A 25,642-nucleotide genomic window follows, 5' to 3' on the forward strand; every position below is an offset into this window, starting at 1 on the left:
TCCTATGTATTCCTAGAAATCATAAAGTGAATCAATTTGCCAATGGAAACCATGCTATAATATGAGAGTCCATTCTTAGTCAAGGTCTTGGCATCAATTTGTCATCTTAATAAAAGCTGATATTTTGAGGGTTAAAGTTTGAAAAGGGGCTTCCAAACTCTAGTTTATTTGTTATATTATAGGAATGCCAACAGTGCAAACACATAGCTGTTAACCCCTGTTTCTATAATCATTTAAAATAGTAAAAATGTAGTTCAAATGATTTTAAAGAATCTCAGATTTTGAAGTGACTTCAGAGGATGTCTAGTTCAACCTAAAATAGGAAAAAGCAATAAACCTTCTGCAATATACCTAACATATGGTCATCCAAACTTTGTTTTAAAAACCTGCAGGAAGGGACCTCATTCTACTTTAATAATTATGATTGCTGGGAAATATTTCTTGATTATCAAATGTAAATTATCCACCTTGTAACTTAGATTCATTCTCTCTAGGTTCTAACAAAACAAGTGTCAACTTTCTTGTTGTTCATGTGACAACCTTTCAAATACTTGAAGATGGCTCTTGTGGTTTTTCCAATTCTTCTCTCATCCAGGCTAAACATCACCAATTCCTTCATCTGAATCCCATCTGGCTTGAACTAAAAACCCTTAACTAGTGTGGTACAGCAGAAAGAAAACTGAAGTTAGAACTGGAAGACCTGAGTTTTAATTCAGACTCTGATAATTACTATCTGTGTGATCTTAGGCAAATCAAACCAACCCTTCTGTGCCTTGATTTCTTCAGGCTCTAAAAATGAGGGAGTTAGACAAGACAACTTTCAAGATGCCTTCTATCTCTAGGGCTATGTTTTCTTGATCCTGTGATCTTATGACCATTCTAGTTCTCCTTCTTTAGGTACCCTTCAGCTTACTAATATCCTTCCTAAAATGGAGTAGCCAGAACTGAATAGTATATGCCAGTATATTCTAACTATAGCTCAGGAAATCATCATCACTGTAATATCAGGTATACACATTCTCCAACACTTAACAATCATTCCATCCTACAGTTGATGGCTTCATGAGTTGCTGTGATGAACCAAATTCATTACCTAGAGTCCAATTTCTAGAGGTTTTCTCTCCAAATTTAGCCAGTCAGACTTTGCCTAACAGAAATAGAGCTTATCATTGGGTCTATGATGGCAGACTTACCATAGGGTTGAGAAGACCTAATAGAGCTCTTGCATCTTCAAGACATTCTCAATATAAATGACATCAAAAGGGGACAAAGTTGCAGCTGAATAGGAAAAAAACCCTCCTAATATTTCCTTCAAAGAGTGATGAATAAAAGAGTGGATAAATCGGACTTGTGTTTCCAAAGGAAACAAGAAGCCTTGGGTGGAATTATGGGCCATGTAACCTTGCCATACCCACAGAATCCCAGAACCAAAGGGGACATCACAGGTCAGTTAATCCAAATCACATATACCTAAAATCTTGATATTCCATTTCTCAGATTGGGGGATTTGCATGGGCCAGCCCCCCATTCCTGGTATCTTATCATTCTTATCTTATCTCTGCTACTTAACATCCTTATCTTCAAGGCTAAGTCAAGTGCTACTTCCTCAAGGACTCCTTTCTCAATTCCCTTTTCTGATCCCCTAAATTTCAAGTTATTAGTGTTCTTTGCTGGTTTCCAACATTTATTATTTGGGGGCAAGTTACTTAATCATTATCTTCAGTTTTCTCATCTTTCTAGATCTCTCATCTTCTAACTTTTAGACTATTTTAATATTATTATTATTTAATTATGCTATTCTTATCTCTGCACTTATTTCAACCCTAAAATAGAAGGTAAACTTCCTGAATACTATGTTGCTTTTATCTTTGTATTCCAGTATCACGTGCATTGTAGGAGCTTAAAAAATATTTTGAAATTAGAAACCCTCAAGCCACCTCCATGCTCAGGGAAGACTGACAGTGGAGAAAACATGCCAGTGGACAAAAGGGTTACTTTAATCATTAACTTTGCAAGTCTGAATATCATAAACTAGAAGATCATAAATATTCCTAGGGTCTTTAATTAACCCTTCATTTCATTTAATTAATGTCTTTTTTTTCTTTAACAGAACTTTTTTTTAAAAGCAATTGGAGTTAAGTAACTTGCTCAAGGTTACACGGCCAATTATTTCTGGGTGTGGTGCTGAGTATCTGAGCCCGGATTCGATCCCCAGGTCATCCCAACACTGGGGCTGGTGCTCTTACTCACTGTGCTACCTGGCCGCCCCTTTAACAGAACTTTAATGGGCTTGAATTTGGAAAGTTCAAGTCTCCTATAAAGGTGTTCAAGCAATCTGGTTTCACGGATTGAAATTGGTCATCTTTTTTTTTTTTTCCATCGAGAAACATGAATTTATTGGTGTAAGAAATTCTTGGTAAGGAAAATCCCTCTAATGATGCAGGCTGTTCTAGACAATTGTCTAGACATTGAGAGTTTAACTTATTTGTCAAGGGTCACTGAGTCAATATGTATTAAAGGTAAGACTTCAATCAAGGTCTTTTCAACTCCAAGGTTGGTCATTTACCATTCAATATGCCACATTTACTTTCTATATTTAGGGAGCTCAATAAGTATTTTTATTGTTGAAAATGTGGACAATAATATTCAAAATGATGACATCTCTCCTATTGAAAATCTTCTTGAAAAGTAAGGTCAGATTCAGCATTTTTCCCCATCCCCTTATCCTACTGCCTCGGTTGATTAATACCTACAGATGCAGTCACATGTGCAGCATCAGACAAAAATAGTGTCACCAAGAAACGACAAGGGCTGTTAAATCATCCTTAGTTTTCACTGCACAGGGAAATGACACGTTGACTTTCCACTTCAACAGGAAAGGCAAAAACAACTGACAGGTCATTATCAAGGACTTTTTATAGTGGAGCTTCCAGATTTCTCTCCCACTATGTGTAAGGCAGGCAAGAACAGATTCTAACAAAGCAGGTCTGGCAATTTTAATATTCAGTTGTATAACCTTGTGCCTTATCCTCCTTGTAACTTATTCGTGTCTTTGAATTTTGCTATTTGAAAGAAACAGCTGCCAGTCATGATGATTTATGAAAATGCTAAATAAAATCAGATTCACCTCTAAACCTAGAGTAGGGGGCAGTGTACCATTGGGAGGTATGTTTAGATATTACTACCTTTATTTCTAGACAAAACTGAGTGTGGTATGGCAGAAAAAAACAAAAGCTGGATTTAGTTTTTGTTTTGAATCTTAGCTCAGCCATTTATTTATTACTTGTGTTGTCTTGGACAAATCACTTAGCTTTCCTGGGCCTCAGTCTCTTCATTTGTAAAATGAGTTTGAATTTGAATTTGAATAAGAGTTCCATAAGATTCTATTTACTGTAATTTGAGGATTCTAAGAAGTCAGTGTAAATTTTGGAGTTTGACTTGTATATTCACTCAAGTCTCTTCCAATAGCCTTTCCTCCACTCCAGGAACTACCTCCCCTCCTAATATTTAGGAAATTCACAAAATCCTCTGGTTTCCCAGGTTCCACCTGTACGGTGTTTCCCACAAACCTTTGCTGCCATTTCAGTGTTGATTTCATTCACTCAACAAATATTTGAGCTTTTCTTATGTTCTAGGCTCTCTTCCAGTCTTTGTAAAGAGGTACAAAGCCATAGAATACATCATTCCTATGTTCAAAGAATTTGACATTTCATGTGAGAATAAAGGAATGTGCCCACATCATGAACACAGAAAAAATAAATGAAACTCTTGTTTTGCTACTGTTTTTCATGTAATTAACAGATACCCTTTCTATATAAGCAACAAGTTTAGAAACTTCAGCATGACCTTTTAGTTCATTAGACCATGAGCTCCTTGAAGGCAGGGACAATCATTTACCTTTCATTGTATCCTGAATACAATGCCTGGCAAATCAATGTTACTGACTGAATATTATAAATGCAATTTACAACAAAATTTATCAGATACATTTAAAGGAATGGTTTATGTTGTAGTTCAATGGTTTTAGTGGTACACTCCAAGGAAGGAAACTCCCTTTACCAATTTGCTTTATTTCCTTTTTTTTACTGAGGGGGGAGAGCAGGACAATTGGGGTTAAATGACTTGCCCAAGGTCACATGGCTAGTAAGTGTTAAGTGTATGAGGCCAGCTTTGAACTCAGGTACTTCTGACTCCAGGGCCTGTGCTCTATTCACTGTGCCACCTAGCCACCCCTTCCTTTACCAATTGGGAACTACAAATGTTTTAGAGCTCATAGTCTCAGAAAATTATCTGGAAGCGTTGTGAGCTTCAGTGATTTAACTGGGGACACACAGCAAGTACATCTCTGAATCTGAACATGGATTCAGGACTTCCTACTTTGAGGCTGGCTCACCACACATTCCTTATAGTCTCTGTCTTTTGTGACTATTTCTCAATCTTATGCATATTTAATAATATTAATGTTCTTTTTTCATACTCTATGACAATTAGGTATCTGATGTTGCTATTTCAAAATGAATATTTCATGCATAGATCTGGTAGTTCTATTGCTCTGTTTAAAACGTTTTCCTACTCTTTAGTGAATAAGATTTAAAATCTTAAGTTTGGCATTCAAGGCCTTCCATAATGTGACATGAACCTAGTACCTTTCATTTTGTATTCATCAACCCTAGTAGACTTAAACTTCTCCTTTGAAATGGACCTGATAAAATTATTACAGAAGGCAATAGTCATTTGTTGGGTCACATTTACCTCCTGGGTAGGACACATAAAGAGAGCATAACCATTCTCCTGCTTACAACCTAAGGATCTTGTACCCAACTTAACTATTATATTTAAATAGGTTCAGTTCTCACTACTTTTAGCAAAATATAAACTCCATAAGGGAAGCAACCCTCACTTTTGCCTTTGTTTGCACTGTGTCAGGGACTAGGATTAGTTACCCATTGATAGACTAATTTTTTTGATACCTTATCTGGAATATGCCATTTATACTACCACTCTCCACACCCTCCTCCCATATATATTTCTGCCTATTGAAATCCTTATCATCCTTTCAAGTTCAATCCCAATGGTGACTTTTTCAGGAATCCTGTTTTTATCTCTCCATCTTTAACAGCTTTTTCCCCTTCAGACTTTACAAAAGGCATTCTACTTCTTCTATACATTTCTCTGTATTATTTTATATTATAATTATCTGACGATATATCTTGTTGCCCCACTAGATTTTAAGCCAGATATATATGAGGACAGATGATGGCTTATTTAGATTATCTCCCTTGATGACTGACATCATTCCATGGACAGCAAATGCTTAATAAATACATTTAAACTGAATATTCCTTCAGTTCTTTATGTTTGTTAGATCTACTACTCCTTAAGATCAGAGATTTAGACCTGGAAGGTATCTCAGAGGTCACTTGGTCTAATCTCCTCACTTTATAGGTGAGGAAAAGTGACTTGTACAACATCAAAATGGGGACAGAGCTGGGATTTGAACCCATATACTTTATCTTCAAATATAACCCTCCTTACCCTGTACCACACTAATTTTTCTTAACCTATTCTGGACTTAAATTTTCATTTAGGTAACAGTCATTTGGGGTTAGGTTTTTTTTTCTTTTGTCTTTTTAATTGTTATTGATCTCTCTTTCTCTCTCTTTTTTTTTTAACATCACTCTGATGCTCAAAGTTATCCCTACCAAGCACTAATTATTTTCAGTCATCTAAACACCAAAGCATAAGAAATAGATTCCTCCCTCCCCAACAAAACAGAGAATTGGAATCTGAAACACATCAATGTAATGACAAAACTCTTCCCTTTGTCTTTTCTCTGTTGCTAATTGCTTGAAAGTTATCAGTAATAGAGAGGGTGGTATTTAAAAAAGGAAAAAAAAAAGTTAGACTTGAATCACCCTTCTGCAGTCAGAGGTACATTGCTTATTGGCTACTCCTTATGCCTACATAAAAAATATATCAATCTAAGAAAGATAAATTAAACCTAAATGCAGGAGAGCACGAAGGGTGAACATGGGAGAAAGAGAAGGTTCTGGAACAAATATATCTGGAGGGGACCCCATCTGCCTAAAACCTACAGAAAAAGACCTAGAGAGCACTTCCCACAGAGAGGACCCATTGGGTAAATGACATCTCCCAGACTCCAGGTCAGCTGGACCTGAGGCAAAGGCAAAGGACCATGGTCAGTTTGTAGAAATTCTCTTTCAATTTCAGACTTGTAAATTTCCCTCAAGGGGGAATAAGATAAGTTGAATCAGGAGCTTTGAAGTAATCTCTACTTATTGTATTTCACTCATCTGACATTTGCTTGATCTGATCCACATAATGTATAACTGTTAGAATTCCCAACAACCTTTTCCTCCAAAGATCCTAGAAAAGAGGGAGAAAATTCTGAGATTTGCTGGCCAATGTGCCCATACTAGGGAATTAAAAACAAAGAAACAAACAAAACCATTACCCTGGAAGACAATGAGGGGAGCAAATGGTGATAAGGATTGGAACCCTGAACCAAGAGACAAGTAAAGGAACATGCCTTTTCCATACGGCTCTGTTCTTTACCAGATTTATAAATTTGGACAAGCCATTTCACTTCAATGGGCCTCAATTTTCTTATCTTTAAATAAGAGATTAGATGGTCACTAAATTCCCTTTTAGACATAACATCATATGACTAATGCATAGAGTCTATGAAATCCTGAATTTAAAAGTCAGTGAGAAGAATAAAACATAGATTTATACTGGAAGGTACCTTGAAGACCTACTATTCCAAATCCTTCCTTTGATAATTGAGGAACTGAGGCCCAAATGGGTCAAAGGTCTTGTCCAGGGTCCCATTAGTAGGAAGCAGTAGAAACAGGATTAGAAGCCAAGTCCTCTCCAGAACAACTCACCCCCTCCATTACACCTGCTCCCTCTCAGAAAGAAAACTGTTCTCTCTCCATCTCTTTCATGGAACTATTCCTTCCACATTCTGTTCTTTGTGCTACAGCTAACAAGCAGACTGAGAGGGAGAACAGGAAACAAGCAAAAAAGAAAAAAAATTCCCAAGACCCTAGAGCAACTTATTATCCCCAACTAATGATAAGCTTTTGGGATTGGGATATTGTTTAAACCTACTACCATCAGCTGAAACCCATCTCACCTTGTACTTTGGCTCTTGGTGTGCTTTGCTTGCCTGTGGGGGAACTGTGGTCACTGTCCTCCAGACATCTGCCAGGGTCTGCCGGTCTCACTGAAATACTGCAGCCAGCCCCTAGCTGGCTCACTGCAGCTCAATACAGTAGATTACAGTGACTCTCTGCATGAAGCTGCCTCTCTCACTCGCAGCAGCCATATCACACACAGTGCAGAATGCTGCATTAGGCAGCCAGCTCACAGCTCAGCCCCGAGGGCCCTGAAGTGTTGGTTGCAGAAGAGGTGAATGATCATGTCAGCTTTCCCTAAAGCATTGTCCTGGGAGTGAGGACTCTTACTAGGTTCAGTCTAGCAGCCTTGCAAAGCTCAGTGGTTTTCACTTTAATTCACAATCTACCTGTTTGTCTGAATGGTTAAGTTTTTGCCATGTTGGCTGATGGTTATCTCACCTGGGCTTTGTTTCTCCCCAAGTAAGGCTAGCCTAGGGATCTGAAGACTTTGGGTGTCTGGAGAATGCTTATGGGATATTGCTTATTTCATAAACTGAATATTTTTACCATGAAAATACACACTAAGAACTAAAGAGATTTGTGACATTTGGTTTAGGGTGAGCACACAGGATGTAAAATCTAACTCATCTTGATGGAGTGAAGAAAATTCAGTCTCCATTTGCAGCTCTGATTGGTTTCAATTCCATGGAACAAAATGCTCCTTTGCCAGGAATCTCCCTTCCTGCTTTCTAAGCTTCCTTTTGTGTGTTGTCTTTCCCCATTAGATTATAAAGTCACTGAGGGCAGAGACTTTTTTTTTCTTATTTATATCTGCAGAGCTTAGTATGATTCCTGACACACAATATATGCTTAATAAATGTTTAGTGAATTGAATTGAACGGGAGGAAACAATTATTTCTGAACCTCTATTTTACCTGGTCCTCTTTCTTCCTGCTTCCTCTCTTGGGTCTTTCATCTTATCCCTCCTTTTTTCTTTCTTCCTCTCTTCTTTTTTCTTCTTCTAACTTCCTCCTCCCTATCCTGCCTTCCTTCATCTTTCTGATTTCTCATACATTCAGTTTAGTCAGACTGGCCAACTTGCTTTTCCCACTATGTAGAACATTTCATCTACCACCTATGTGCCTTTGTGATGGTGGTCTTCTTTACTTAGAATGCAATTCTTCTTCCTCTACTCTTGGAATTAACTTTTCAATGACACAAGTCAGGTATCACCTCTCATTGGAATCCTTTCCTGATCTTTCCAGTTAAAGAATTTAGTGGGTCAACTAGGTGGCACAGTGAATGGAGTCAGGAGTACCTGAATTCAAATCCATCCTCAGACACTTAATACTTACTAGTTGTGTGACCTTGGGCAAGTCACTTAACTCCAATTGCCCTGCCTTCCCCCTCCAAAAAGAAAAAAAAAAGAATTTAGCTATTGAAATTGCTTTTAGTTCTTTATACAATATGTTGATTCTACTTATATGTAAATATATACTCTCAGCCTAATAGATTATAAGTTCTGTGAGGGAAGGGACTGTTTAGTTTTGTATTTGAACCTCTGGGGGCTAGTATGGTGCCTCCCACAATAAATTTTTGTTAGAAGGCAATAGAATTCTTGTTTTCTTTCTCCTCTTCTTTGTATATTTCTTTTGTTGCCTAATGAAGAAATTAATAGTTATTAATGAAAATAAAAACTAATTCCAGGTTGGATCTTCTAGTGCTGGCTTCCAATCTGATGCCTACAAAGAAATTAATGAACTCTGAAAATTGATTAAAAAAAGAATTGAGATATTGCTTTTGGCATTAGAGAGGAGCCACTCATTCATAGAATAGGATAGTATAAGGAAAAAGACTAGATGTGGCATTGCAATGACATAGGGAACTCCCTGATGAGAGAGTTGAAGTGCTTTGAATACAACATGGAAAAATACTTGAGGTGATTTGTTCTTTAAAGTAACACTCTATTTCCTAACTGCATTTTCACCAACTCTCTTCCATTCCTGGAATTCTTTCCTTCCTCATCTCTGCCTTCTAAATTCCTTGGCTTCCTTCCTGGCCCAGTTACAATCCTACCTTCTACAGGAAAGCTTTCATGATCCCCCATAACACTAGTGCCTTCTCTCTATCTCCAATTTATTCTATACAGACACAAACACTCTTTTTTTTTTTTAAAGCAATCGGGGTTAAGTAACTTGCTCAAGGTTACATGGCCAGGTGTTTCTGGGTGTGGTGCTGGGTATCTGAGCCCGGATTTGATCCAGGTCATCCCGACACTGAAGCCGGTGCTCTTACTCGCTGTGCTACCTGGCCGCCCCCACAAACACTCTTAACATAATTGTGCTCATGTTGGCTCCTCTTATTCTGTGAGCTCTTAGAGAGGAGAGATTTTTTCCTTTTTTGGGGTATCCTTAGGCACATAGTTAGTGCTTAGTAAATGCTTGTTTACTGACAAACCTAATTGACACATTACTGTTCAAACTTAATTTTCAAAAAGGACCTCATGGGTGATGTCTTGATTTGTGTGTGAATTGGATTTAAGTGAGGCAGATTTGCACAAAGCGGTCAACCTTACTTTCCCCCAGTCATCAAAGTTCAGTGTTAAGATAAAGGTGACTGGTGATGACAAGGAATACAATGGATGACCTTGGTGTCTTCTATGTCTGACCAAGCTCTAAGTGCCCCATGACATCTGCTTCAGCCACCTTTGTGACTGTTAAAACAAATTGTTCTCATGTACCTATTCCACTGGAGGAAGTCTTCACATGCTTGAGGTTTGTGGATTTGAGTACTGTCAGTCACCCTCAACCTGCTTTAGTCAGTCTTCTGAGACAATTTTACAGGGGTATAGCAGCAAGCACCCCAGCATCCCCAGGGTGGCTGTCAACACAGGTTCTTAGATCTCCTTTTCTAAAGGAAAGCAATTCAAAATGGGTTAGCAATCTTGCTTTAATCAATCAAATATATTTACCTTGTTCAGGGGAAAAAATTCAGCACCCCAAACTTCAGAGTACACAGACAGAAGTTATAAGAAAACAGAAAAACATATCAAGCAGACAGGCCTTCAACTGTCTTGACCATTACATTCATACCTAGTCAGTTACCAGAGAGGGAAGCATCAACATCTCTGTTTTCAAAGCTGGGAGGCTCTCAATGGCTGCCCAGAGTCTCATCTGGTCAAATCACACAACACTTCTCAAAGTGAGCCCCAAAACAAAGCCTCACATCAGGGATTATATAGCCTTCTCCTGGCTCTGAGAATGTAACAACCTTCTTGACCTACTGCCCAATCACAAAGTATCTCCTGAAAAACAAGCCTCCCACCAGAGGCTCCGGGTGCACCTAACCTAGAGGCAGGGAAGATCTTAAACAATACAATCTTAGAAAGATTGCAACAACATAAATTTACATTCCCATTACAAGGGGTGTAGCCACTGTGCACACTATAGTTTCTTGAGGCCATAGGTAAGAGTTTAGTGTCAGCTGGATACCAAAGGTAGATGGGCAGCCCTGAAAAGGGCTCAGCAAGTCTTTACACCAGAGGTAGTTCTCCATGAACACACCATACATCTCTTCTGATATATACATACATATATGTGTGTGTATGTATGTATGCATGTATGTATCCCAATAGTTTTTTTTTGGAAGAGAGAGGGCTAGGCAATTAGGGTTCAGTAACTTGCCCAAGGTCACATGGCTAGTAAATATTAAGTGTCTGAATCTGGATTTGAACTCAGATCTTTTTGGCTCCAGGGTCAGTGTTCTATTCACTGTGCCACCTAGCCACCCCCATCCCAACTTTCTTGATCCAATGAGTAGATTCTAATTTGTCCATGTATAAAGAATTTGTTTTCCTTGGACTTAATGTTGTGATAATTTTCCTGATTATACATATACATATATATGTGTGTATGATAGCTGTATGTATTGTGAGACAAGAAAGTGGTACGGTAGATGGAATTCTGGATCTAGAGTCAGGAAGGCCTGAGTACAAATCCTATCTCAAACATTTATTAGGTGTGTTTCCTTGGGCAAGTTACTTAACCTCAGCCTCAATTTCTTTATCTGTGAATGAGGGAAATAATAGTCCTCATTGGAATATCATTATTAGGCTCATTGATCCCCACCCTGGAATTTATGCTGGGAAACTGAGAATTTGACTTATATCTAGGTATTTACAAAAATCAATCAATCCATGAGCCTGAAAAAGATTGCCAATGGGGAAACTTACACAAACAAGGGATTCCTATCTTATCATGTTGTTTCCTAAAAGGAATTTCTCATCTTAAAGAGACATCCTCCCTATTGCTTCTAGGAAAAAAATACAACCCCTTTTATCTGGCTTTTGAAGTCCTTCATAACCTGACTCTAGCCTATGTTTCCATGATTATTATAAATTACATACAGTCCAGCATGTTTTTCTTGCCTGCTATTTCATCTACAGTCCCCTTGCCGCTTTTCCACACCTCAACGGTACATTCTTCTCACCAATTTATCTTTATATCTCTATTTTTCTTCAAATATGCACCATCTATTACCCAAGGCCTTTCTTGATCCTCCAAGATGTAGTGTTTTATCCTCCTCCCCAATAAATAACCTTTTCTACATTTTCATTTATGTTTAATTGTTATTTCCCCCAAATGAAACATGATCTCCAGGAGGACAGGGCTTATTTCATTTTTTACTGCATCCCAGCTTGGCACACAGCAGATGCTTCATGAATGCCTATTGGATTAATATTGATATTTCATTAATATAAGAACAATGTTTTTTATCACTGGGGCCATAAGATAACTTTTCCACCTTGCATTTAGAGAGGTCATGAATATTCATAAAAGAGCTTATCAGTGAAGCAACAAGGACCAAGGACAAGGCATTGGCACAACCACTATGTCACCATACATTATTTCTATTTATATAGAAATAATATTATGATAATGTAGAAGGGCATAATTGTAGAGAGTTGACCTAGGAGACATGAAGGCCTTAACTCAAGGCCTGTCTCTGACACATGTTACAGCTGGATAAGTTATTTAACTTATTAGTGATTCAGGGAACTACAATAACAAGTCACAGAGTGGTGCCATCTTCAATGGTAGAGAATAACTTTATTGTAAGTGCTTTATATTGATGAAATCATAGATCCAGTCACTAAAAAAATAGTTACATAACTATATATATGTATATATATGTGTGTGTTACTATATATTCTACATTAAATATATATAATTCTACATTGTGTGTGTGTATATATATATATATATATATGTTCTACAATGTAGTCAATATATTTAACATATATAATGTCAAAAGTCTGCCACAGGAAAGGAAAGGTGATGACTGAATTGTAGAATTACATAATTGATTAGAAAGTCAATCCTTTAGACAAAAACATTATTTTGGATAGATAACAAAGGATCAAGCATAGGGAGCCATTGACTTCAATTTTTTTTGCAGTTCTAAATGGAAGTCCCTTGATCAGCTTCATAGGACTGAGCTATGTTAGGAAAAATCTTCCTGTAACTTTTCCATTCCAATGGCCTCAGTGTGGCTGTTCCACTTAGGTACCTCAACTTAGCAGGCAAGTGATAGAAGCCTTTAAAATATCTCCTCTTGCTCTAAAACTTTCCAAATCAGCATTAGGATGCTCTGCCAATCAGAGACCATTGTGTTTGATGTACCACCCAGATGCAATCTTGGTAGCCATGGAAACAGACAACCTTTCTCCAAGGTTATCAGGTCTAATCCATTGACTTCACTGTCATTTGAGTCTTTGTAGATTTAATAAATTCACTGGTTCAACAAAAGTAATTACTTCTCTGTGTACTATTTAATTCTTGGAACATTAGTATAGTCAATATTCATTCCCAATTCAAGACATATGTGTGCATATGAGAGGATGATTCTGAATGTGATTGGACATATGATTTGTTATAGAAATAAAACTTGTTCCTTGTCTGTGCTTTAAACAAAATGCTATTCAAGGCTGCAATACATGGATACATTGGAATATTACTGCTCCATGAAGAATGACAAGCATAACAAAACAAAGAAATATGAAGAAATCTTCATTTTAAGTGATGAATGAATAAATCAGAGACCAAAGGGAAAACATATTATTCCTTCACTTATGTAAATGAACGACAGCTTTAAGCAATAATAATACTTATCTTAAAACAATAAAAAAGCATTAGCATTAATTTGTAAAGCACAAATCTACCATGTCTCATAACAAAAGCAAAACTGTCTAAGTGTAAGGTTGCACTATGAATGCAATTACAATCATTCTTGTATAGTCTTTTAAAAAAATGTTTGTAAGGTTTGTTTCACTGTAGTGGGGATAAATTAGACATTTATAAGATAAATTAAAATGACTTTTTTTTAAACTTTCATTTAAAAAAAGTTCCAAATTTTCTCCCTTCTTCCTCCCCCTCCCCCACTCATTGAAGAGGCAAACAATATGATAGCATTTATACGTACAAAGTCATACAAAACTTATTTCCATACTAGCTATATTGGAAAAAAGAAGCAAAAATAGGCAATAATAATAAAGTAGGGAAAAAAAGCATGCTTCAGTTTGCACTTGGACTTCCTCAATTCTATCACTGGAAGTGGATTGCCTTTTTCACCATAATTCCTTTGGAATTGCCTTTGATTGTTGCTTGATCAGAGTAGCTAAGTTTTTCATAGCCAATAATTGTATAATATTCCTGTTACTGTGGACAATGGTCTGGTTCTGCTGAAGTCACTTTGCACCAAATAAGTTCATATAAGACTCCCTAGGTTTTTCTCAAACTATCCTGCTCATCATTTCTTATAGCACAATAGTATTCTATCACATTTACTACAACTTCTTTAGCCATTCTCCACCTGAAGGACAGCCTCTTATTTCCTTTGCCACCACAAAAGAGCTGCTATTAACATTTATTTGTACAACTAAGTCATTTTTTCCTTTTCTTCTATCTCTTTGAGTTACAGAACTCAATAGTAATGCTATTGTGGGTCAAAGAGTATGCACAGCATCAAAAAAAAATTATAATCAAAATTTAAAAACAGAACTTTAATCTTTCCTGTTTTTATTATCAATTCTTTTTGTTTTGATAAACACAAAAATAATTCCCCTTTACAGAGAATATTTCACCAAAAAAAATTAGAAGTATATGTCCTTTCATTTTGACCATGATACTCAATTTCTTTCTTTTATCTCTACTTTATTTTTCCTTTGCAGAACTTCCTGTGTGCTACTGAATTCTTCATATCCATCATTCCTTCGGACTCAACAATATTCCATTGCTTTCAGGTACCATAATTTGTTCAGCCATACTACAATTGTTAAACACATAATTAATTTCCTGTTTCTTAGTGTCATTAGTAAGGTTGTGTTTTATGTAATTTTTTGTACATGAACCTTTTCTTGAAGTCAATACTCCTTAGAGTGCAAGAAGTTAGATTTCTAAAACAAATGGCTTTTAAGAAGAGTTAAACCAATTCATCACTTTACCAGCAGTGTATTAATTTGCTTGTCTTCTCACAGTCATTTCAATACTGTTTCCCTATGTGCTTGATAGGAAAGAGGTTCTATTTGACTTTCTCCTATAATTCATGCTTTTGAACATTTCCCCCAGATCATTAAGGATAGTTTGGATTTCTTTTGAAAACCATTAACTTTAAAACTATTGTCTTTAAATTTAAAAAGGATTAATACTTAAGATCTCTGTCTTCTGTTCTAAGGCAGTTTTTATTTTCATTAAAATGACTAATTTCATTCCTCATCTCTTCAGTTCTTTTTTTAGAACTTATAATTATTTTTGTGGCTCATATGTGACCTTACCAATTTTTTTCCTGGGTCATAGTTGTAGTTGTTACAGAATTATGTAATTATTTTCTGGAATAAACTTATTCCATATTATGTCTTCATTATATTAGGAAATTCCACCCCCACCACACACCCCTGTTTTTAAGCAGATTTAACCATTTTTTTAAATTTCATGGTCATTTACATAAAGACACTCTCCCACCCTTCACTGTCAGTCATCTCTTTGTAGCACAGAAACAAAATTCCTTTAAGAAGACTGTCATATGGACCACTTCTGACAGCACTTGCAACTTTCTTACCCCTAAATTCTTACTTCACCAAAGGAAAAGTAAATTTTCTATCTCTTTATTATAAGATTGCTCATCATCCTGATGAGCAGAATGGATGAGAAAAATCAGGAGTCTTATGTGAACTTATTTGAAGTAAAGTGAAGCAAGCAGAATCAGGAGAATGCTGGATACAATAACAGGAATATTGTATAATTGTCAACTATGAGACTTAGGTAGTCTCATCAAGACAGCAAAGACAATTCCAAAGTTATCAACTTCCTTTGCTTTTTCTTTTCCTTTATGTTCTGATAATCATTATTTCGCTCTCCTCCCTCGCCCATGGGCATATTTATGGGAATATCCATGATATTAGAAAAAAAGCTAAGACTTCCTAACTGTACATTGGTTAGGACTGTCCCTCACCCCCCCCCCCCCACTCTCTACCATGACTTTATGGGAGGACATGAACAAGGGTCACATGGTGTGAGTAGATATAGATAAGCTATGATATACATCATTGGCAGGAACATCAAATTTAATGATATTAAAGCTTTCTCTGAATAATTTTATTATTTATATATGTGTGTGTATGTAATTTTACCTACTTTATTCTGTTTCAGTTAATGTGGTCTTCCTACATCTTTCAGAATTTTTTACATTTCTTTCAGTATAATAATATAACCTTTCATTCACATATCACAATTTATATAGAAATTCTCAAATGAGGCAACAGTTCAAATGGACTTGGTTAAAAGAGACAAATAGGGAAAATGCAATTTGCTAAGGGGCACTTTAGAATGAATTATTATCAATACTAAATGTATACACACACAGTGAATGACAGCATCTAAATAGTAAAAAAAAAAAAAGGTTAAATGAGTTACAGAGAAATTGATAACAAAATTATGGTAGTAGAAGATCCCTATGCATGCCTAGATAAATCTAAGTCTTCCAAAAAGAATTGGGGTAAAGAAGAGATACCCATTTTAACCTTTGCTCTTCCATATGGTTGTGGAACTTTTAGCCATCCCAAGACAAAGATAAGAATTTGAGGGAATAAATATAAGCAAAGAAGAAACAAAATGACTACTTTTTGCAGATGAAATGATGATTTATTTAGAGAACCCTGGAGATTTAGCAAATAAAAGTAACTGAAATAATTCATAATTTCAGACAATTTGTAGGATATAAAACAAACCCATTGAAATCACCAGCATTTCTTTATATTATTTCAGAAAGAGATTGAAAGTAAAATTCAATTTAAAAATGCTACATAATGCATAAAATAATTGGGAGTCTAGCCATTAAGACATGCTCAACAACTACATGAGTATGTCTAGAAAACATTCTTTACACAGAGAGCTAAATAATTGGAGAAATATTAATTGCTTATGGTATAGTCTAATTTAATATAATAATAATGCCAATACTACCTTACTTAATGTACTTATTTAGTGCCATACTAATCAAACCACAAAAGGATTGCTTAATGTTGCTAGGAAAAAAAATTCAAGTCGAGGAATTAAAAAAAAATAAGAATCTCAAGGGAAATTAAAAAAAAAACTAATGGGAAGGAAGGTTACCTAGAATTACCAAATCTCAAGCTATACCAGAAAGTAGAATTAGACAAAGTAATTTAGGACTCATTAAGAAATAGAAGTTTATAAGTGTGACAGACTAAGTAGACAATATATAGCAGGGAATGAGCTCAGTATCCTAGGCTTTGATATAGTGATTTATGTAAGAACTCATTATTTGACAGAAACTACTGGATAAACTGTAAAGTAGTGTGGGAATAAAATAATAATAGTAATACAAATAACAAAAAAGACAGTACTTGACCTCAAGGAGCTTACAATCTAAAGTGAGAAGGCAAGACATAAAAGTTGGAAAGGTGTTGAGGGTAGTTAGGGAGGGAACAGTAGGATCCATCTTGATCTATGGAGTTACCACCAAACAAAGCTACTCATGTACAGTGAAGTGAGTTGGAAAGTCTCATCCTTCCTTCCATAAAGGAAAGCTTTGGGAGGAGTTTAGTGTGTTAACCTACAGCCTTCCTATCAGAGGGGGGGAGGAGACTGAGTGAAGAATCTGGGAAGATATAGAATATCTAAGGCTGAGTTAGCAGCATGGTGATGAGATTAAGAGATCAATTTATCCTGGAAGGGGCATTTTGTTCCTCAAACCCAATAGAGGTACTGATTGAAAGTGGAATGTGCTGCAAAGTCCAATTGATACCCTCTATAAAACATTTCACCTCTTATGACAAGATCAGTTCTAAATGGGTACATGATAGATATAAAATATGATATCATAAACAAATTAGATGAAGGAAGAAAATGCCTTTCAAATTTAAAGATAGGGGAAGAATTAATGAATTACCAAAGATAAAGAGGATTTTAGAAGATATAATGGGCAATTTTGAGAATAGAAAATGTAAAAGATTTTCCACAAAGAAAATGAATGCAGATGAAATTACTAAGAAATACTTTGAAGTGCTTTTATGAATTGAAATGTATTTACTCCAAATATTAAAACTAATTTTATTTTATTGTGCAGATGTTATACTAGAGTCATCTAAGATTTCAACATTTGGTCATATTATATAAATTCACAGGCATTGTGCTGTAATGGCTTCATGTGTTAAGGCTAGAGTCAGGAATTCAGGGTTCAAATGGTACCTCTGTCACTTCCTAGCTATGTGTCCCTGGGCAGGATCTTTCTGAACAGTCTCAATCCCCTGAGACTTATCTACTAAGTCAAAGATGGGTGACAATCTGCATGGGTAGAGTTAATTCCCACAATGTGAATAATTTGAACCCTATTTTCCTGACTCTAAACCCAGGACATTAAACATTACAGTACGATGACCATCAAATTAAATGACATGACACAATTAAATTTGTGATGTGGCAGCTACTAAAACGCTGAACTTGAAGTCAGGGGAATCTAGTGTTAGGGGCCCCTTCTTTTATATATATATATATTCTTTTTTGTTGTTGTTGTTTGTTTTTATTTTTTTATTTTATTTTATTTTATAAATTTGTTTGTTTCCTTTTAGTTTACAGGATTCAATTCCACAATTCCTTGAGTTTCACATTTTGTCCCCCTCCCTCCCCTCCTCCACATGGCAGCTTATAGTCAAGTATAGGATCTGTAAATACTTTCACATTATACATTAGTAAGGTTATAAAGATGGATTGTATCAGATGGAATGAAAAATGGTAAAGAGGACATAAAATCAAACAAGAAAAGGAAAAAGATCAGGTATTTTGCTTCCATCTGGATATAAACTCAGTTCTTTCTCTGGATGCACACATTTCTCTCCATCATCAGTCTTTTGGGATTGACTTATATCACTGCATTGCTGAGAAGAGTCCAGTCTATCAAAGTTGGTCATCAAACATATGTTGTGTCTGTAATTGCATGCAAATTTCTCCTGGTTCTACTCTTCTCACTCAGCATCAGTTTGTATAAGCCTCTCCAGGTAAATATGAAGTCCATCTGCTCCTCGTTTCTTATAGCACAATAGTATTCCATAACATGCACATACCACAACTTGTTCAGCCATTCCCCAATTGATGGGCACCCCCTAAATTTCCAATTCTTTTCTACCACAAAAAGAGCTACTATAAACATTTTTGTGCATATGGGCCTTCCTCCCACTTCTATGATCTCTTTGGGACATAACCCTAGGAGTAGTATTGCTGGGTCAAAGGATATGAAATTATTTATAGCCCTTTGGGCATAATTCCAGATTGCTGTCCAGAGAGGCTGGATCAGTTCACAACTCCACCAGCAATGCATTAGTGTTCCAATTTGCCCACATCCTCTCCAGCATTTGTCATTTTCCTGTTTTGTCATCTTAGCCAATATGACTGGTGAGATGTGGTACCTCAGAGTTGTCTTGATTTGCATTTCTCTAATCAATAGTGATTTAGAGCATTTCTTCATGTGCTTATAGATATATTTAATTTCTTTCTCTGAAAACTGCCTGTTTATATCCTTTGACCATTTATTAATTGGGGAATGACTTGCATTCTTATAAATTTGACTCAATTCTCTGTATATTTTAGAAATGAGTCCTTTGTCAGAGACATAGGTTGTAAAGATTCTTTCTCAATTTCCCACCTCCCTTTTAATCTTGGTTACATTGGCTTTGTTTGTACAGAAGCTTTTCAATATCATGTACTCAAAATTATCCATTTTATATTTTATAATGTTCTCTAATTCTTGTTTAGTCATAAAGACTTTCCCTCCCCACAAATCTGACAGGTAAACTATTTCTTGTTTTCCAAGACAGCTTATAGTATCAACCTTTATACTGAGATCATGCCCCATTTAGACTTGATTTTGGTATATGGTGTTAGATAATGGTCGCTACCCAGTTTCTGCCACACTATATTCCAATTTTTGTCAAATAGTGAGTTCTTATCCCAAAAACTAGGGTCTTGGGGTTTATCAAACAATAGATTACTATAGTCATTAACTTCTGAATCTCATGTGCCTAATCTATTCCACTGATCCACTCTTCTATTCCTCAGCCAGTACCAAGTAGTTTTGATGACTGCTGCTTTATAATACAGATTGAAATCTGGTATAGCTAGTCCACTTTCCCTAGCATTTCTTTTCATTAATTCCCTTGAAATTCTGGACCATTTATTCTTCCAAATGAATTTTGTTACTATTTTTTCTAGCTCTATAAAGAATTTTTTTGGTAAATTAATTGGTATGGCGCTAAGTATATAATTTAATTTAGGTAAAATTGTCATTTTTATTATAATAGCTCTACCCAGCCATGAAAAATTGATATTTTTCCAATTATTTAGATCTGATTTTATTTGTGTGAAAAGTGTTTTGTAGTTATGGTCATATAGGTCCTGGGTTTGTTTTTGCAGGTAGATTCCCAAATATTTTATAATGTCTACAGTAACTTTAAATGGGATTTCTCTTTCTATCTCTTGCTGTTGAATTTCATTGGAAATATATAGGAATGTTGAAGACTTCTGTGGGTTTATTTTATATACTGCAACTTTGCCAAATTTATTTATTGTCTCAAGTAGTTTTTTACTTGATTCTCTAGGAATCTCTAAGTATATCATCATATCATATGCAAAGAGTGATAGTTTGGTCTCTTCTTTGCCTAATTTGATTCCTTTGATTTCTTTTTCTTCTCTAATTGCTACAGCTAACATTTCTAGTACCAGATTGAATGAGAGGGGTGATAGTAGACACTCTTTTTCACCCCTGATCTTATGGGAAATGCTTCTAGCTTCTCTCCATTATGTATAATATTTGCTGATGGCTTTAAATAGATGCTACCTATTGTTTTAAGGAAGGCTCCATTTATTCCTATACTTTCTAATGTTTTTAATAGGAATGGATGTTGTATTTTGTCAAAAGCCTTTCCTGCATCTATTGAGATGATCATGTGGTTTCTGCTAGTTTTCTTGTTGATATGATCAATTATACTGATGGTTTTCCTAATATTAAACCATCCTTGCATTTCTGGAATAAATCCTACCTGATCAAAGCCTATTATTCTTGAGATAAGTTGCTGTTGTCTTTTTGGTAGTATTTTATTTAGAATTTTTGCATCTATATTCATGAGGAAGATTGGTCTATAATTTTCTTTCTCTGTTTTATCTCTTCCTGATTTAGGTATCAGTACCATATTTGTGTCATAAAAAGAATTTGGTAGGACTCCTTCTTCACTAATTTCCCCAAATCGTTTGTAGAGTATTGGAATCAATTGTTCTTTAAATGTTTGATAGAATTCACTAGTAAATCCATCTGGCCTTGGAGAATTTTTTTCCTTGGGAGTTGACTGATGGCTTGTTCAATTTCTTTTCTGAGATGGGGTTATTTGAGTAATTTAATTCCTCTTCAGTTAATCTGGGCAACTTGTATTTTTGTAAATATGCATCCATTTCCCTAAGATTGTCAAATTTATTTGCATACAATTGGGAAAAATAATTTTTAATTATTGTTTTGATTTCCTCTTCATTGGAGGTAGATTTACCCTTTTCGTTTTTGATACTCATAATTTGGTTTTCTTCTTTCTTTTTTTATCATATAGACTAAGGTCTATCAATTTTGTTGGTTTTTTTCATAAAACCAGGTCTTAGTTTTATTTATTAATTCAATAGTTTTCTTAATTTCAATTTTTTTAATCTTTCCTTTGGTTTTCAATATTTCTAATTTAGTATTTAATTGGGGATTTTGAATGTGTTCTTTTTCTAGGTTTTTCAATTGCATGCCCAATTCTTTGACCTCCCTTTTCTCTAATTTAATCAAGTATGCACTCATCGATATAAAAATTTCCCTATGAACTGCCTTTAATTCATCCCAAAATTTTTGGTATGTTGTCTTATTATTATCATTCTCTTGAATGAAATTACTGATTCTTTCTAAAATTTCTTGTTTGACCCACTCATTCTTTAGGATTAAATTGTTTAATTTCCAATGAGTTGTTGGTCTGTCTTTCCCTGGCCCTTTATTGCATATAATTTTTATTGCATCATGATCTGAGAAGGATGCATTTAATATTTCTGCCTTACTGCATAGAATTGTGAGGTTTTTATGCCCTAGAATGTGATCAGTTTTTGAGTATGTGCCACGAATCACTGAGAAGAAAGTATATCCCTTTTTATCCCCATCCAGTTTTCTCCAGAGATCTCTCATACCTGTGCTCTCTAAAATTCTGTTCACCTCCATAACTTCTTTGTTGTTTGTTTTGAGGTTGGATTTATCAAGTTCAGAGAGGGGGAGATTAAGGTCTCCCACTAGTATAGTTTTGCTATTTATTTCTTCCTCTAATTCCTTTACCTTCTCCTCTAGGAATTTGGATGCTATACCACTTGGTGCATATATGTTAAGTAATGATATTGCTTCATTCTCAATGGTGCCTTTTAACAGGATATAGTTTCCTTCCTTATCTCTTTTAATTAGGTCAGTTTTTGCTTTTGCTTTATCTGAGATAAGGATTGCTACCCCTGCTTTTTTTTTTACTTTAGCTGAGGCATGATATATTTTACTCCAGCCTTTTACCTTTACCCCATATATATCTTTCTGTTTCAGATGTGTTTCTTGTGAACAGCATATTGTAGGATTATGATTTCTAATCCATTCTGCTATCCATCTCCATTTTATGGGAGAGTTCATTCCATTCACATTTACAGTTATGATTGTTATCTGTTTCTTTCCCTTCATCCTATTCCCTCCCCTGTTAATGGTCATATTTTTTCCCCTTCTCCCTGCCCCCCCTTAACAGTTTTCCTTTTGACTACTACCTCCCTCAGTATTCCCTTATCAGCCCCCCTCCCTTTTCCTCCCCTTTCCCCTTACTTCTTCCCTCCCTACTAACCACCCACCCCCTTTCGTAGCCCTTTTCCCCTCCTACTGCCTGTAGGATATTTTTATACTTAATGAAGTATGTTATTTCTTCTTCGCACCAAGAGTGACAGGAACAATTCTCATTCGAAGCTCCTCTCTGTCCCCTCTTTCCCTCTAAAATGATACTTTTTGTTTTTCTTCTCCATAGAGTTCTATGCATAACTGGTTGTTATTCCCTCCTTGCACCAGAACAAATGAGGGAAAAGCTCATATGATTCTTATCTCCCTCCCTTCTTTTCCTCTGCTATACTGTTTTTATGCCTCTTTGTGTGGCATAATTTACCCTTTTCCACTTCATTCATTCTTCTTCTTCCACTGCAGTCCCTTTGTAGCCCTTAATAAGATTTTTTAAAATTGTCTTTTTGTGTATTTTATACTCATACCCTCTACTTCTCTATAACCAGTTTACTCTTATCAAATACCAGGGTGTGTGTGTGTGTGTTTGTGTGTTTTCCTTGTTTACCTTTCTATGTCACTGTTGCATCTCATAATTGGAAGTTGAATTTTCCATTGAGTTATGCCTTTTTCATCAGGAAGGTCTGGAACTCTGTTATATCGTTGAATGACCATTTCTTTGCCTGGAAGAATATGCTCAGTCTCACTGGGTATGTGATCCTTGGTTGTAACCCGAGCTCTTTTGCCTTCCAGAAAATTGTATTCCACTGCCTCCGATCTTTCAGTGTATAGGCTGCCAAATCCTGTGCTATCCTCACTGTGGACCCTCGATATTTGGATTGTTTCTTTCTGGCCACTTGAAGTATTTTCTCTTTTATCTGGTAGTTCTGGAGTTTGGCCACAATATTTTGAGGACTTTTTATTTTGGGATCTCTTCCAGAAGGTAGATTCTCTTGATTTCTATTTTACCCTCTGGTTCTAGTATCTCAGAGCAGTTTTCCTTAATGAGCTCTTAGAGAATGTTGTCCAGGCTCATTTTTTCATCATGATTTTCCGGTAGGCCTATGATTCTCAGATTATCTCTCCTGGATCTGTTTTCCAGGTCAGTTATTTTTCCATTGAGGTATTTTACCTCTTTTTCTAATTTTTCATTCTTGTTGTTTTGTTTGACTAATTCTTGGTTCCTCATAGTTATTTGTTTCCATTTGTTTGACTCTAGTTTTTAGCAAATCATTTCCTTGTTTAATTTTTGGAACTCCTTTTCCATATCATACACTTTTCTTTTTGGAGAGATGTTTTCTTCATTATAATGTTTTTCTAATTCTGCAATTTTGGTTTTGAGAGAATTATTCATTTTGTCTTCTATTTCTCTCATTCAGTTTTCAAAGTTCCTTTTGATCTCATCTAGGAGAGCTTTCTGTGCTTGGGACCCCTTCGCTGTTGATGTTTCAGCTGTGGGTGTGGAGTCCCCATTGTCTCCCTCTGAGTTTGGTTCCTCCCTCTTAGGATAGTAGGACTCCAGAGTCTTTGTAGTCTGCTTTCTACCCATTTTGAGGCAGGGCCCTAGCCACGCCCTTCCTGTAGGTATCTGAAGCCTTTACTGTAGAGGGTTTTGCCCTGGGGCAATAGTTACTATGTTTTTTGCAGGTGGGCGGGTAGTGTTCACTCTGGCATCCTGGTCTTTGGAGGTCCTGATGGGGCTTTTTTTTTTTTAATTTCTGGGCTATGAAGTGGTAGCCCCAGGAATATTTGCTGTCCAGGACAGGGGCCCCTGCATTTGGTTCTTACCTTGCTCTTTCCAGTCCTAGCCCTTTGGTGATAGGCCTGGTAGTGGCCCTTGTGGTTGGTGGGATGACTTGCCCTCCAAGTCGATCAGGCCTATTCCAGGACTGCTTCTGGGGGCCACACCTTCCAGGCCTGCCTCTGCATTTGGGGGCCCCCTTCTAATTTATACTAGATTTATTACCTTAGGCAAATCATTTAATATCATTGTAACTTAGAATAGTAGAGAAAGTTTCCTTATTATGAGTCGCCTAAGCTAATTAAATCATAGATTTGGTCAAAAATTGTTATTAATCTATGTTATTATCTTTAAGTAGATTTTATAGAGCTGCATATCATTTTGCTTACATTCTCAAGACTATGCTCTTTCCAAACATGAAGTTAGATCAGAGAATGAGTGGGAGAGCAGCAGAAATGATGTATGTCAAATTTCAAGCAGGAACATATCTCATATTTTATATCCAGAAGTTAATAAACTGATCTAATTCTCTGCTTTAGCCATCTTGTGCCTCTGCCCTCATCTTACTCAGGCTGTTTATTAAGGGCTTTGAACAAGTTAATGAACCTTGAATTGATGACAGAAATGATAAAACTTGTCTTCTCATAGAATGAGATCTATTTGAGGTAATAGGTTTATCAGTTGTTATTGATTATCACAATCAACTTGACTATTGAGAAGCTGATTAATTACTTGTTAGACTACCTTAACTATGAAGTCTTCCTCTTTCTCATATCTTCCAACTTTGTGCATTTTCTTGTTCATGTTCACCAGCTTTAGAGAGGTAAAAAAAATATAGGCTATTACTGAGACTGACCTTAGGCGAACTATGAAATCTGTTTGTATATCTCGTTTGTGGGGATAGCATATGAAATCTTAACAGACTCCTTGAGATGTTGGCTTATGTGTATTGTCCTTTTCCTAAACTTTTCATTTTAACATGAGTGAAAGTGTGCTTCAGAACTACAAAAATAGACTTGTACAGTGAAGGCTGAATGAAAGATTATGTCTAAATCCATCTCCTGGAAGACCTTATAAATGTTCGAAATGCATCAAATAAAAAAAATAATAAATATTATAATGGAAAGAGATTCACTTAAGGAAATCCATACCCAGGGCAAAGGAAATAAGTGAGAAAGACAAGTATTTGGAGGGTCATTTGCTCCTAATGTCTCCCCTAATATAATAAAAACCAAAGTACAAATGATATTTACAAATTCAAAACTACCCTATTCAAAGTACAAAGGGGTGCTTTTCTTGCATCTAGTGTGGGGTGTCTGGGACTTTGCCAAAAAACTAGAAGATCCTTGTTGCATTTGTACTTCTTCCACAGGTGAAAGTAACT

General features: G+C 35.9%; 1 protein-coding gene across 1 annotated transcript in view; it reads right to left on the bottom strand.

The window, feature by feature from the left end:
• PLSCR5 (phospholipid scramblase family member 5) overlaps positions 1–7,300 on the bottom strand; it is a 52,795-nt gene extending 45,495 nt beyond the window's left edge. The window contains exon 1 of the mRNA XM_069104438.1: positions 7,160–7,300. The gene's annotated coding sequence lies outside the window, so the exon portion shown is untranslated. The remainder of the gene's footprint in view (positions 1–7,159) is intronic.
• Between the last annotated feature and the right edge of the window lie 18,342 nt (positions 7,301–25,642).

The sequence above is a fragment of the Petaurus breviceps genome, unplaced genomic scaffold (genome assembly GCF_028583685.1).
Source record: "Petaurus breviceps papuanus isolate PSGF00001 unplaced genomic scaffold, PetGlider_PUasm1.0 688, whole genome shotgun sequence".
NCBI lineage: Eukaryota > Metazoa > Chordata > Mammalia > Diprotodontia > Petauridae > Petaurus > Petaurus breviceps.